Raw genomic sequence first — 14579 nt, forward strand, 5'->3', positions numbered from 1 at the left:
GGATTCAGCACGGGGCATTAAGGACTCCCCTCATTCCAGAACTATGGTTGGTCCCAAGCTATATTAATAAGTATGTGTAATATCATCAGTGAGTGGGATAATAATAACATTCTTCCTGGCTTCAGTGGGCTGCTGATGAAGATCAGATAGTATAAAACAATGAAGATGACATACTAGCTATAAACCTCAAAAGGCAGTATTTTTAAAAATATAATAGCAATGGCCTCTGGAGAAAGAATTCTGTTGTATTAAAAATAACACAGGTTTTTATCTTGGTGAGACTGGTTGCCTATTAGCCTATTCAAGATTCTGAGAGTAATTTATTTTATCTTTTTAACTGAATTTTCTAGTATTTGAGAATAGGATTCATTTCCTCCATCATAATACATTTTTCATATCCTCTCCTAATTTTGTGCATCTTGGTTTTTGACCCTGAGCTTATTTTTTCTATTTTCTTTCTTGTATGTTTTGTCTTTCTGTGTACTGGCTGACATGGTTCAGCCCAGAGTCAGAGGCAGCCCACAACTTAAGACAGGTTTATCATAGAACAGAGGTCTCTGGAGTCCAGCTATCCTAGAGAAACAAGAACAAGGAAAATAATACATCATCGAAAAACAATGACAGCTGATATTTATTGAGTGCTTTTTACAATGTGGAGGATTCTGCTAAGTGCTGTACATATTCTACTGGTTGTGGTGCTTGACTGTCCTTCCATTTCATCCCACGTGATTAATCTAAGCCAGGGGACAGCAAACTATAGCGTGTGGGACATCCATTCCTAGACTTGTTTTTGGAAGACCCATGAGCTAAGAATATTTTTTTATGTTTTTATAGGGTTGAAAAGAGAAGAATTGCTACAGAGGTTCTATGCAGCCCAGGAAGCCTAAGATTATTACTATTTTGCCTTTTACAGAAAAAGTGCCAGTATGTGGTAATCCCACTTTATTAGTGGCTAGATTAGAATTAGGCATGCAGTCCATTCAAACAAATATTTTCAAGGCCTAACCACTATTCTGAATGTTGGTGATACATCAGTAAGCAAAACAACAAATATTCCTGCCCTTGTATATTTTACTTTAGGTTCTAGTTAATGAGATATAAGTCTATGTTGTTTGGTAAAGGTTTTCCACATTCAAGTCGGGCATAGCAAAAAAGGTATTTCTTTCCACTTTAGATATTTCTTTCTTTAAATGTGATGCTTCTGACTTTGGATCACAAGTGGAGCCAATTCAAGAGTCAACAACACATCAAGGATGATAGAGGAGAAAGTTAGAAATTGATTATGCTGCTCAGTCAATAAAGCTTGAAGTCTGTCATACCTAAGATTTCCCAATATGTTAGATAAGTTTGAAGTTATTTTAAATTGGTTTCCTGTTACTTGAATTAGTGAACATCTGTTGTGCCCAAGATTGCAAATCCGAGAAACCGCCACGGAGCCGACACCTGATGCAAACACATGAGGGTTTATTTACAAGCTCCAGCCTGGGTCCAAGTATACCAGAGGCAGCGGAGCAGGGACTTGGACCCCGAGACTAAGAGGCTTAGCAACTTTATAGGGGCCAGTGGCCAATGGGATATGCAGAAAGTTGCACAGTCATGCTGGTCCACTCAGCCCGATTTCCGGTTAGGGTGTGCCCTGGTCTCTGACTAGGGCGGGGCAGTGCCCTAAGTAATAAGCAGGTCAGCACAAGCCGGGTGCAGCCCAAAATAGAGTCAGTCCTGCTCTGCTTGTCCAGGGGTAGGGGATTTTGTTAAATTTCCTGGGTGCCACACATCATATGTATACACATACATTACCTTATTTAATTCTCACAACACTTCTATGGAATATTTATCATTCTCATTTTACAGAAGAGGAATGTGAAGATCAGAGAAATTAACTAATTGCATAGTCAACACAGTAAGTGGGAGAGCCAAGATGGTAACTCTAGTCTCTTTGAGTTTCTCAGCTCTCTCTAGAATTACTCCCTCCTCCTTACAGAATTTCTAAGGAGTGAGAATTGTTAGACATCAAGACAGGAAGTCAATATAGGAACAGTTTTTATGTTCCAACCCTGTGTATATAACTGCATTACTGAGTTTCATCCTCTTTCTTAGACCTAGCATAATCTTTCTTGACCCCATACCACAATGAGAAGGCAGCGTTTTTCCATTTATTGAGATGTCATTGCCCTAAGACAGTTGTATTAATGTATACAAGGAATCAGGCACTGAAATCTCCCAGGAGCAAGGCTATTTTTCAGTATCTCTCTATACTTATATAGAAGATCAATCTATTTTCTCCATTTTTTTTTTTCCCCACCACCATTTAGATTACTTCTCCCTTTGTCTGCCTGGTCTGTGTTCAATCCACTCTGGCCTTCCAACCCAATATTCACACTGTAACTAGGATAAAGGCAATTTTTCAAGGGGGCCTGCAAAGCCTTTTCAGTTTTATATCTCCTCAAGCATCTCCTGCTTTCTCTATTCCTGCTACACCAGCCTTTATCAGCCATCAGCTTCTGCCAGGAATGATCTTTCTTCTATGCCCAATAAACACCTCTTTGTCTTTTGCTCAAGTTTTACTTTTTTATGCAAGCCTTTATTGATCTCCCTACCAGATTGACTCCTCTCATTAGCCCTCATTGGGCCATAGCATATGGCACAATTATAGTGTTCTTCTAGTTTGTGTGTGATTATTTAATCTATTTACTGTATTTTATGTAGGAGAGCAGTGGCCACATTTGTTACCATTATAAATCCAGTGCCTGGAACACAATAGGTGCTCAATAAATATTTGTGGAATGAATATATAAATGCATGCATGAAAAGGCATCTTGTATTTGTTCAGTGATCCAAAGCATCAAGAAGATTCTAGAGCTCAAGTTGTATCAGTTTGAAAACCTGCAGAGTATATGAGATCTTCAAATGGAACAATTAAGGAAAAATTAATTTAGGAACTATTTATTCAGGTGAAATAGGTTTAAGGGAAAGTAACAAGGAATGGTGAAGTACCCTGAAGTTTCACCCCAAAGAGAATAGCTGTAGTTCTAGAAGAGAGCTACAGGAGAGGAGCTGGTGGGTATTGTAGATAAACCCAGCCAACCTGAAGGACTTCTCTTGTGTCCAGTGATGTCAGAGTTAAAAGAAAAAAGGAAAACATCATTATTACCAAGACTCTCTTCTCTCCCTTAACTTCCATCTAGTGTTCCTAGTGGGTAAACCCAGCTGAAAGCCAGAGGATAAGGAAATAAATGAGGTAGTGCATAAAGGCTACTTCCCAGGGCACAGAGGTAAGTGGAAAATGGATCTAGCAGGACAAATAAAGAATATCCAGCCATTGGTCCCTGAGATAATTCCATCTCTTGCTTCCGAAAAGGAATTAAGACAGTGCTGAAGGATACCTTGAAAAGTTTTAATTTAACATAACAGAAAGGAATCACTAAAGTTAGAGTTAATAGATAATTGAAGCTACAGAAGTTTTCTTACCATGGAAATTTCATGATTCAAGGGTGAGTAAGTGAAAAGTACATGGGACTCTTACTTAGACATAAGACCAAACTATTGCTCTGCCACAACCTACTTTGGTAGCTTGGTTTTCTTGTTTGTAGAGTGAGGATTACAGTACTCATCTTACAGAGTCATTGTAAAAATTCAGTGTCTGGCATACGGTAGGTGTTCATGAAATGACAATTCCCGTGAGTAAGGTATGAAGTTATTATCTGCTAGAGCCTAGGAGTCTCTCTCAGAACCCTTATTGTCATTAGATAAGCAAATCTACTAGGGCTGGAACAATTAGAGACTAAGAGGCTGGGGAATAGTCAAATACCAATTGCAAGTTAAAATCCATTAGAAGGATTCTGGTCACAAGACATGGCAGCTCTGACATGATACTGGACCCCACCTCCCATCCACATCTAAAGGATTAAAGGAAACTTCCAGTTTTAAAGGGTAGTGCATTGTAGATCATGAGAATTATATACAGCAATGAACTACTGAGTCATTCAGCTGTGTGCAGTTAAACTGCAGGCTATCTAAGCCAGTAACAGCAGGAGCAGAACTCCTTAGTGGGTAGTTCTGCTTTAAGACAGTAGTTACATCACACCACTTAGCTCATATGCATTGTGTGAAAGTGACAACTTTTCCCCCACTTAAGTGAACCTCTTTTTGCTTACTTGGTGCCAAATAGCTCACATGTAAACACTGAAGGACAGATTAAAGACACATTGTACTTTACTTTGCCATTGCGTGAAGGGCATTATTTTCCATGTTGATAAAATCTAGAGGGAATAATAAGGGACAATGGACTTTTTTTTTAACTACTAAACACTCACTGTATCCCACAGAATGCCTGGGGCCTTGTTCTACTACTCCTGGTCTCAAGGCTTTTGCTATTAGGAAAAGTAAAGACACTTGGCTCAGAGTTTATCCTGAGGGGATTGAACAGCATCCTAGGAGTTCATTGGAAAGGAGTTGCAAGGGGCAATGAAAAAGGAGAATTAGAGGGCCCAGAGGACAAATTGAGGTGATAGTATTTATGCCTGCAGTCCACTTCATACAATATGATTCCTGCTCTCAAATAGCCTGAGGCATTCTGAGAGGGGCAGATGCCACTAGAGCATTTATGACAGACTCGGGTAAATCCCACTTTGCCCATAGAGTCTTCCCTAACGCATCTGTTCTGTGTTGATTCCTGTCTTTTCCGTATTTTCTCCAAACAAGGCTAGTGTTTCTTCTGTCTTCCCCTCTTTTTCCATTTATACTAATACCTGTGTTGTCTGAGTTCACTCTTGAATTTGAAGTCATATTGAGCCAGGAATCGAGACCTACTTCTAGCTTTAGCTTTGTATATCCTTGAACGTGCCCTTTTAAAGCTTCCACGTTTCTCAACTTTCAGGAAATTTCTACTTGCTATAGTTAACAGTGTTTAGAAGCCAGGAAAATACATGTATGTAGAGGGATTTTAAAAAACTTAGGGGTAAAATTTATTTACATACAGTAAAATGCATATGTCTTAAGTGTACAATTTGATGAGTTTTAAAAATGTATATATCTGTAACAAACACTTCACTCAGAATATACTATATTTCTATCACCCCAGGAAGTTTGCTCATGTCCCTTTTGTATTCCACCCATTGGCTACCACTATTCTGGTTTCTGTCACTAGAGATTAGTTTTCCTGCCCTTGAGGTTGTTAGAAGCACTTTGAAAAGTGAGTTACTGTACAAAATCTTGTATTATTACTATTTTACAACTAGGTAGTAATTACTTAAAAGATCTAATATTTTACATAGTACTACACAGAGAGCATGGCAAATACTGATTCAATATTGAATATGTATTAAAGTGAATAAAGTGGGCAACCCGAGTGGCTCAGCGGTTTAGTGCCGCCTTCAGCCCAGGGCGTGATCCTGGAGACCTGGGATTGAGTCCCACGTCGGGCTCCCTGCATGGAGCCTGCTTTTCCCTCTGCCTGTGTCTCTCTACCTGTCTGTGTGTGTGTGTGTGTGTCTCTCATTCATAAATAAATAAAAGACTTTAAAAAAAAGTGAATAAAGTATAAGGACATTGACCTGGATTCTAGGAAAGCTGAATTCTAATCTGCTCTGCCTTTTATCCAGCTTTGTGTCCTTAGGCAGATTTCTTTTTTTCTTTTTTAAAAACGTTTTAACTCTAAATTTTTCTTTTATTACACAAAGAACTGGACTAGATGATGTTGTAGTATACCTTCCTACTTTCAGAAGTTACTTAATTATGATAAGGACTAAGACTTATTGAGTACTTATATCAGCCACTATTCTAAATACATTTATTAACCCATTTATCTTCATAACAGCCCAAAAGGCAGATTTTACATCTCCATTTTACAGATGAGATGTAGAGGTAAATGACCTCTCATAAGGTCAAGTGGGCAATGCTAGAACCCAGGCAGTGACCCAGACAATGTAGTTCTAGAACCTGCAACTTAACTGCTAAACTCTGCTGTCAATCACTGGAGTGATAAATCAATATAGTGGATGGGTGGGAAAGATGAAAAGCATGGGGATGTGGTTAGGTAAAGGAAAGGGTCACATTTCAGAAGTCTCAAAGTGAACTTTTTATTATGGAAATTTCCAAACATATACAAAAATAAGTTCAGCAAACCTCTATCAACTAATCACCTAGTTTCAACAACCATCAGTATTATGCCATACTCTTTACTTCACTTCTTTGAAAATATCACGAAAATTTCAAGAATACCCTCACAAGTAGACAGCATGGCATTTTACCCTTAAATACTCCAGGATGCATTTAAAAAAGGACAGATTTTGACTCAAGTACAATGCAATGTCACACCTAACAAAATTAACAATAATTCCTGATATTTGTTATTAATACCCAGTCCAGATTTGATTGTCTTAGCATTTCTTTTCTATTGCTTTTCCGGTTAGAGCCAAAAAAAGGATCCACTTGCTTTATTTGGTCTATATATGTCTTTTAAGTCTCTTTTAATCTAAAATCCTTCATGCCCCGAGGAGGAGAGCTTCAGGTGGTTTTTTTGGTGAGGGAGGGGGAGACCATGGAGACACCTTTCTACTCTTTTTTTTTTTTTCATATATAGAAATGGGATGATGGAGTTTCAGGAGATTAAAGTAAAATCACCCCTGCTTCTTCCCATTTCCCAGGCTCCTTACCCATCCTCTTACCTTATATATGACCATCCTGCTTCAGTTGGTCACTTTCTTATGCAAGTAGCATAGTGTTGCCAGGAAGAAGCTGGTGGATTTCCTTGCTCTTACCAGAAATAGAGAGTATATCACTACTGAAGGAAATTACTATTTATAGCTCTTAGCAAAACCTTTCCATTATAATATGGTCTCAACAAGGAAATTGACAAGACAAATTGACATATGTCTATGTGTACTTTCTTTCTTTTTTTTTTTTTTTTTTTGGTACAGGAAGGGGAAACAACATGGGACTGTTTGCATTGCAGGGAGGCACTCTTTAAGGTTCAGAACTGGCTCCAACCTGGCTGAGGCTCATGGGTGTATGATTCTGATATTTGGAGTAGGCATCCAAAGAATCAAGTCCTTTTCAGAGTCTGGATTTGATATGCACTCACTTTATTAATCACAGACATACAGTCCTAGGAAAGGCCTAGAAAATACCAAGTCAAGTGTTTTCAAACTATGTTTATGGGGCTCCACTCATGAAGGCACTTTAAGTATTCTGCAAAAGTTTGGCTTGAATTTCACTTAAAAAAAAAAGTGGTCAAGGGCACCTGGGTGGCTCAGTCAGTTAAATGACTCTTGATTTTGGCTCAGGTCATGATCTCAGGGTCATAGGATTGAGCTCTGCACTGGGTATGGAGCCGATTTTTTTCTCTTTGCTCCTTCCCGCTCTCTCTTGCTTTCTCTCTGTGAAAACAAACAAACAAAAAGCCAAACCAAAACAAGAAACAAACCACCTTAAAAAAAAATGTGGCCAGTTCTGAATTCTGGTAGTTGTCTTTATTTTGGTTTTCTTTTGCAATGTCTGTCTTAGAATCCACTTTTGAGTAGGTCATACCAATACTAAATAGTAAATTAGCTTCATCTCTTTATCAGAAATGTCTGAAATAATGGGAAGACCCATTTTGGAGTTAGAGAATGCATACATAGAATAGGAGTTGGGTAAATCAGGGTTTTATTTTATTTTTTTTTGTTCTTTTTGCATATACAGTGAAAATAATTTATTCATTAATTATACATGAAACAATATATATTTTATGTGGCTACACATTTCTCTATGCAAATGTAGTTTTAAATATCTGAAAGAGCAAATACCTAATCCAGTATCTTTTTACCTTGGAGGAAGTAGGGATGGGACCAGGATTGAAGAGGGGCAAAGAGGACTTTGTTATCTATAATGTTTGATTTATTTTAAAAAGTATAACGACTCATTTATAATTGATGTTATTAGATGTTAACTGAAAAATAATGAGTTAAAGATTTATTAAATATCATATATGAAGCAGTTTTGTAGGAAGAAAAAGGAAATTGAGATAATTGGCACAAGATAGCCTTCCTCTTGTCTTGCTATGTTTTGCCTGACAAGTCTTTCCCTTTGTGCTTTCCCCTACTCCTTATCACAATCCCTAGTTTACCTCTACTAAGCAAAACTTTCCATTGATTTCCACAAACTACTCATTTTGACCTTGGGAAGAGCTGGAAATGGAAAAGTAAAGACACTAATCTCTTGTATGGGTGGTGTGCCCAGGCAGGCATGTTGTCAGATAGGCCTAGAGGCAAATCCTGCTCATGCCATTACCTAACTTTGAATCCTGAGTAAACCACCGAGCTTTTAGGATTTAGTTTCTTCATCTCTTAAGTAGATATAATTTTATCTACTTTGTAACTCTTGTACAGAGGTTAAGTAGTAATGTCCTGCATAGTGCCCTGTATATATTTACATAGTTTGAGTCAGTAAATATTATATTCCTCCCTTTTCATTCCCTTGTTCTTCTACACCCCTAGGAACAGTGTGGTAGGAGCTGATGCTTTAAAAAAAAAGAAAAAAGGACAGCCCTGGTGGCTCAGCGGTTTAGTGCCGCCTTCAGCCCAGGGTGGGATCCTGGAGACCCAGGATCGAGTCCCATGTCAGGCTCCCTGAGTGGAGCCTGCTTCTCCCTCTGCAAAAAAAAAAAAAAGTGATTCTTGGCTAGAAGCTGTGTAAATTGTTAAATGCAGAACACAAAGAAAGGAGTAATACTAATAAGATAATAGCTACAATTTATCAAATGTTTACTCCGAGTTAGGCACTATGCCAAGTGATTTTTCTTACTCTTATTTAATCATCCCCATAACCCTTTGTGGGACAAGCTGTGTGTGTTATTCCAGTTTTACAGACAAGGGTATTGCAATTTATTGATGTTAAATTTCTCCCCCCAAATCACATATCTACTCAGTAACACAATTAAGATTTGATTTCAGGTCTACCTAACTCCAAAGCCCATGTTTTTAACCTGTGTTTGGGAGTTGAGAATAGAAGCAAGAAGATTTTATGAAGAAATTTTATTAGTTCATCTATCTATCCATCCTTTCATCCTTCCTTCCACATATTTCAGAAAGGATTTAAGGTGGTTTTTGGAAAAGTAACATTTGGGCTGAGTCTTGAAAGACATGTGTCCATCAGGTAGGTAGGACCAAAAAGGACTTTCTTGTTAAAGGCAATAACAGGAGTAGTAGTATGAAAGGATCCATCAACGGGTAGCTTGTGTGGCCCCAGTGGGTAAAAACAAGCTGGAGAGGTAGATTTGGCTGGATACCTTGATGCAGTATTACAAAACTGAGTATTTATTCTGTAGGCAATAGAGAGTTAATAAGGACAGTGGGTATCATAAGACACCTAATTTCATTTACATAGAACAACACCTCATGTTTTGGCCCCAAGTGGAGTCACCTTGCTTAATCATTCTCATTTCACTCACACACTTGATGAATAACATTTGGTAGTTTTCAGAAATTTAATCCAGTCTCCAAGGCTGAGGCTTTAATTCCATAGAGGCTTGGGGAAGGAATGTTCCTCATCTTGTAAAGGCCATTTCCAAGGAGGAGTTTTAAAAAAATGATTTGGATATCGAAAATATAGCTGGAATATGTTTTCATCTTGAGGGTTAGGATTGGCAGATTTAGCAAATAAAAATGTGAGATGTGGAGTTAAATTTGAATTTTAGGTAAATAACAATACTTTAAAGAATTCAATATTCAGGGTATACTTATACTAAAAAAAATATGTTTATCTGAAATCTCTTGTTTAAAATTCAAAAACAGGGTGTTGTATTTTTCATCAGGTGGCCCTATTGAGTTGGCTACTTTGTTCTGATATATGTAAAAGTTCAGATTTATTAATCTATAGTCACTCTTCCTATAATCCCTTTTTCCAAAATGCTGAGTTCCTGTAGGACTCAGTGCCAGAAGAAATGTATGCTGTGTACAATGTACTGCCACTTCCCACACACAGGGACCTGAAAGAAGTTGACCCCAGGGCAATGAGAAACAAAAGAGGAAAATCAAGGCATGCGTCCCTGTGAAGTCTTTTTTTTTCAGGGCCGACCTTGGACATTTTGTAGCCTCCGTGTGGCCTGGCAGCCTGGCCTGAGTGGTTTAATGTTGAAATTCTTTTAAGTGATTGTGTTAGTTTCCTTTTCATAAACCTTATCTCTTCCTTGGAATGTGTTTTAGTTTGCCTGGATGGATTTGAGTTTTCTGTTGGCTCCCTGAGTCCTCACGTCGGACTCTGTTTCTGTGGGATTTTTTTCTTTGCTTATTTGCTTTAGGAAGAGGCTCACTGATAAAGGAGGGCAGCCATCTGGGGGCCAGAGGATCCTCTGGTGCAGCTGCTCAAATGGACCCTGCCTTCTCCTCAGGCTACAAGGAGTTTACTTATAATCATAGAACATTTAAAATAAGAAGCACCTTAATATGATCCATTACAATAAGGCATGGGAAAGGGTCCCTTTGACTCTCACTCAGAGTAGTTTCACATTTTGTCTGTTATATACATTGTTAGTTTCCCTGAGAGCTATCATTTGGTGAAAGGATTCTGCAACTAGAAATGTTATAAAATTCTTTATTATAGCCCCCTCTTATTAAATAAGGAATCTGAAGCCCAGAGTGGTAAAGTGACTTACTAAAGATAATATAGTACCAGAAGTGGGAAACATAAACACAGGTCCTCCAGCTCCCAGATGGATACTATTTATTCATGTGTACTCACTTCCTAACACCATAACATAAGGAATCTGTCATTCACACTATGCACATTTCAGGGGCCAGGAAACAGTTTCTTGGCTTTCCAGTGCTCATGCCTCCCCTCTAACCCCCACCTGCTCAAGGAGGGATGGAGATTGTTTTGATTGTCACCAGGGGTGGTAGAGGCTTAAAACAAATACTTGGGGGAGGCTAGACAGCTATACTATTCTATCCTAATAGATATATCTAGATAGGAGTTTGTTGCCTAAGAGAAAGGTTCCCTGGAGGAGAGCACAGAACAACCTGGGAACCTATAATTGTGAAGACAGATGGGTTGTTGTTAGAGTGGAAATTGATTCGAAGAGTAGAATGTAACCCTGGCATATATACTCTTCAATTTTTCTCTAGCTGGGCTTTTTGTTTTGTTTGTTTGTTTTTTAATCAGTTCTGGATGTATAAGAGATGTGTGATTCCCTTTTTTCTTTTTTACCTCTTTGGCAGAGGTACAGTACTTCTGTTCTTGTATGGTGTACTTGCCTTGTTGTAACCCTTTCCCTGAGGCATTCTCTGCATTTCTTTATTAGATTCCTACTAAACACTCCAGGCAACAAGAGGAAATCACTGATGCCAGGAATCACAGCCCCAAATACCCCTTATACTTCCTTATACAAAGAGAAGTTTACAATGACATGAGGGTATAGAATAACGAGATGATTAAAGACCTGGGATTTGGATTTAAGCAGACCTGGATTAAAGTCCCAGCTCTGACTTTTGGTAGCGTGTGACTTTGGGCAATCTCTTGTTACCTGTCTGAGCTCAGTTTCTTCAAATATTAAAAGAGTAGGGGTTGGGTGCTAATAATAGCCTACAGGTCATAAGACTGCTGTGAAGCTTATATGAGAAATGTATATAAAGTACTTTGCATACTGCCTGGAAAGTGGTAAGCACTCAATTGCTGTTAGTTGTTTTATTATTATTGTTAATACCTTTATTAATATTTTTCCATAAAAATTAATTTTAATCTCCTACATCATGATATGGGGGTGACATCATTCCTATCTTTATTAAAGAAAATCCCTCCCCTAATCAGAATGGCTATTTATCTTGTTTTTAAACATGTTAAATTATGACTCCTAAAGTTCTGGATCTAGTTTCCCCTCTCAATCAAATCTTTCCCCCTTCCATACCACTTATCTCTGTCTCCTTTAATTTTCTGACTGACACATTCTCCATGCCAATTGATCTAGAGAGCAGTTTCTAATATTTTCTACATAGTCTATTATTTTTATTTTCTATTATTTTCCTCATGAATGCTATAGTTGGAACCATATTTCAAGCCAATTTTCTTATTAGGGGAAATTTCAAACATAAAAGTAGTGAAAATGGTATAATAGCCTCAATTACCCAACTTCAACAATTATCAACATTTGTTAATCTTGTTTCACCCATCTTCCTCACTCCTATTTAATTTTGGCCACAGTATTTTGAAGCAAATCCCCAGACATCATGTAATTACATATATAGTTAATGGAATATATCTAATTGGTTTTTTCTTATAATTACAATGCCATCAATCTAACAACATTAATGATAATTCCTTCCAGCCAATATTCAAATTTCTCTGACTGCCTCAAAAATATTTTTTAGCAGTATCTTTCTCAGCAGGCAAACTCTCTTTATATCTGGAGACTCCCAGTGTGTTCTCAATAATGTTGATTGATGATGCTCTTCTGCTCTCTGGGTCTCAGTCTTTGGCTTTGGCCTGTTCATTGACTATCTCCAGCTTCATGGACTTAAGCCTTTCCCATAAAACTGGACAGTGGAGAGGATGAGAGGAAGCATCTCTCTTCGGATTGGAAGGAGGGGAGAACATGAAGTCAGTGGAGAGAGAAACATGGAAAGAGTTGGAGATAGAAACCCTGAGAGAGATAGGAATATAGATCTTGGTTAAGAAAACTGTTGATTAAGAGGGATATTTAGCTTTGGCAGTTGAAGAAATTATGTTATATTCACACTGAAAGTAGAAATTGTTTAGTCCATTTATAAACCTCCAATGAACTTAATTTTGAGTAAGAGGTGATGTGTGACAATAGCTGGGTCAAAAAAACCCTCAACTTCAAAACAATAAAACACCTAAAAGCAAGTTTTCTTTCTTCCTTTCTCTTCCCTCCCTCTCTCTCTCTCTCTCATCCCTTCTTTCTTCTTTCTGGATGTTATTTATTTATTTATTTGAGAGAGAGAGAGAGAGCATGTGCACAAGCACAAGTGGGGAGAGGCAGAGGGAGAAGCAGTCTCCTCTCTGAGCAGGGAAGCAGTCCAGGGCTGATCCCAGAATCCTGGGATCATGACCTGAGCCCAAGGCAAATGCTTAACTGACTGAGCCACCCAGGTGCCCTGTAAGTTATTTTTCAGTAAAACCCAGACAAAAATTAAAAAAAAAACTGATAGCATCACTTGCTGAAGCCCTTGAATGTCCCATTTAGATATGTCACAGCCCTTTTAATTTTCTCCAGCAGTAGTTCTCAACTATGGCTACCCATTAGAATTACTAGGAGCTTTGTAAACTATTGATACTGGGCCTTGCCCCTAATCCCCAGGTTCTGATTTAGTCTGGGGTAGGTTCCAGGAATCAGCATTTTTAAAAGCTTATTACATGATTCCAAATGTACCAGCATTAATGATGAATTTTTACATTTATTTTTTATTATTTTTCACTATTTTTCTCCCAGTTTTAATATTGTAGTTTATTGTGAAGTCCTGTGTTGTTCCTCTTTGAATACACTTTCATAGATTCTGTAAGCTCAAATATATTATTAATTTACTTATTTTACTGTTTAAAATTTTTTAAGTACAATTTTTTAAAAAAGATTTTATTTACTCATGAGAGACAGAGAGAGAGAGGCAGAGACACAGGCAGAGGGAGAAGCAGGCTCCATGCAGGGAGCCTGATGCGGGGACTCGATCCCGGGACACCAGGGTCATGCCCTGGGCCGAAGGCAGGTGCTAAACCGCTGAGCCACCCAGGGATCCCCTTAAGTACAATTTTTAAAAAAATATTTTGTTTATTCATGAGACACACACACACAGAGGCAGAGACATAGGCAGAGGGAGAAGCAGGCTCCCTGAGCCTGAAGTACAAGTTTTTAACCACATTATGCTTTTGCTTTTTGTGGGCTATGTTGGGTCTCTTAAACATAATTTTATTGAATTACTCTTATGGGAAAATACATCCCATTTCAAACTGAAAACTTTTGTACAACTGGAACTCAGCTGGTTTTTAATTTAACACTGGCTGTGCTGTTTTACTTGCATAGTTTCACATAAACTAGTTTTCATACTCAATACCATTATAAGCTTTTTGAAGGAAGATTAGGTTTGTGTGCAAGTGATCAAACACCCAAAATAATAGCTGCTTAAACAAGACAAACATTTATTTCTCTCTCATGTATAAACTGAGTGAGGGTCTGGCATGATTCTCCATGATGTTAGAGGCCTGGGATCCTTCTATTTTGCTTTTCTACCAAGTGAGGCTTCCATTTTAATGATTACTATGTAGTCTAAAATGAAGGCAAAAGCCCTATCCACGATGTCTATGTTGCAGCAACAGGAAGGAGGTAAAGCAAGGAAGGGGGGAGCTCCTTCCCTTTAAGGACATTTCCCAAAAGTAGAACAATTCACTTGCACTTATAACCAACTGGCCAAAACTTAGAACTTGGCTTCAAGGGAGGATGGGAAATGTAATCTTTATCCGGTTGCCTGAAGGCCAGGCAAACATTGAGGGTTCTTCATAAGTAGAAGAAAAGATATTGAGGGATAGTTAGCAATCCTTATCTAAAGAGTTATGGCCAAGTCTTCTACTTTTTTTTGCATACCTGATAGGCCTACTTC

At 38.2% G+C, this 14579-nt stretch overlaps 1 long non-coding RNA gene across 3 annotated transcripts in view; it reads left to right on the top strand.

Annotated features, from left to right (window-relative positions):
• LOC144313025 (uncharacterized) overlaps positions 1 to 14579 on the top strand; it is a 99141-nt gene that overhangs the window by 4930 nt on the left and 79632 nt on the right. The window lies entirely within an intron of this gene.

The sequence above is a fragment of the Canis aureus genome, chromosome 4 (genome assembly GCF_053574225.1).
Source record: "Canis aureus isolate CA01 chromosome 4, VMU_Caureus_v.1.0, whole genome shotgun sequence".
NCBI lineage: Eukaryota > Metazoa > Chordata > Mammalia > Carnivora > Canidae > Canis > Canis aureus.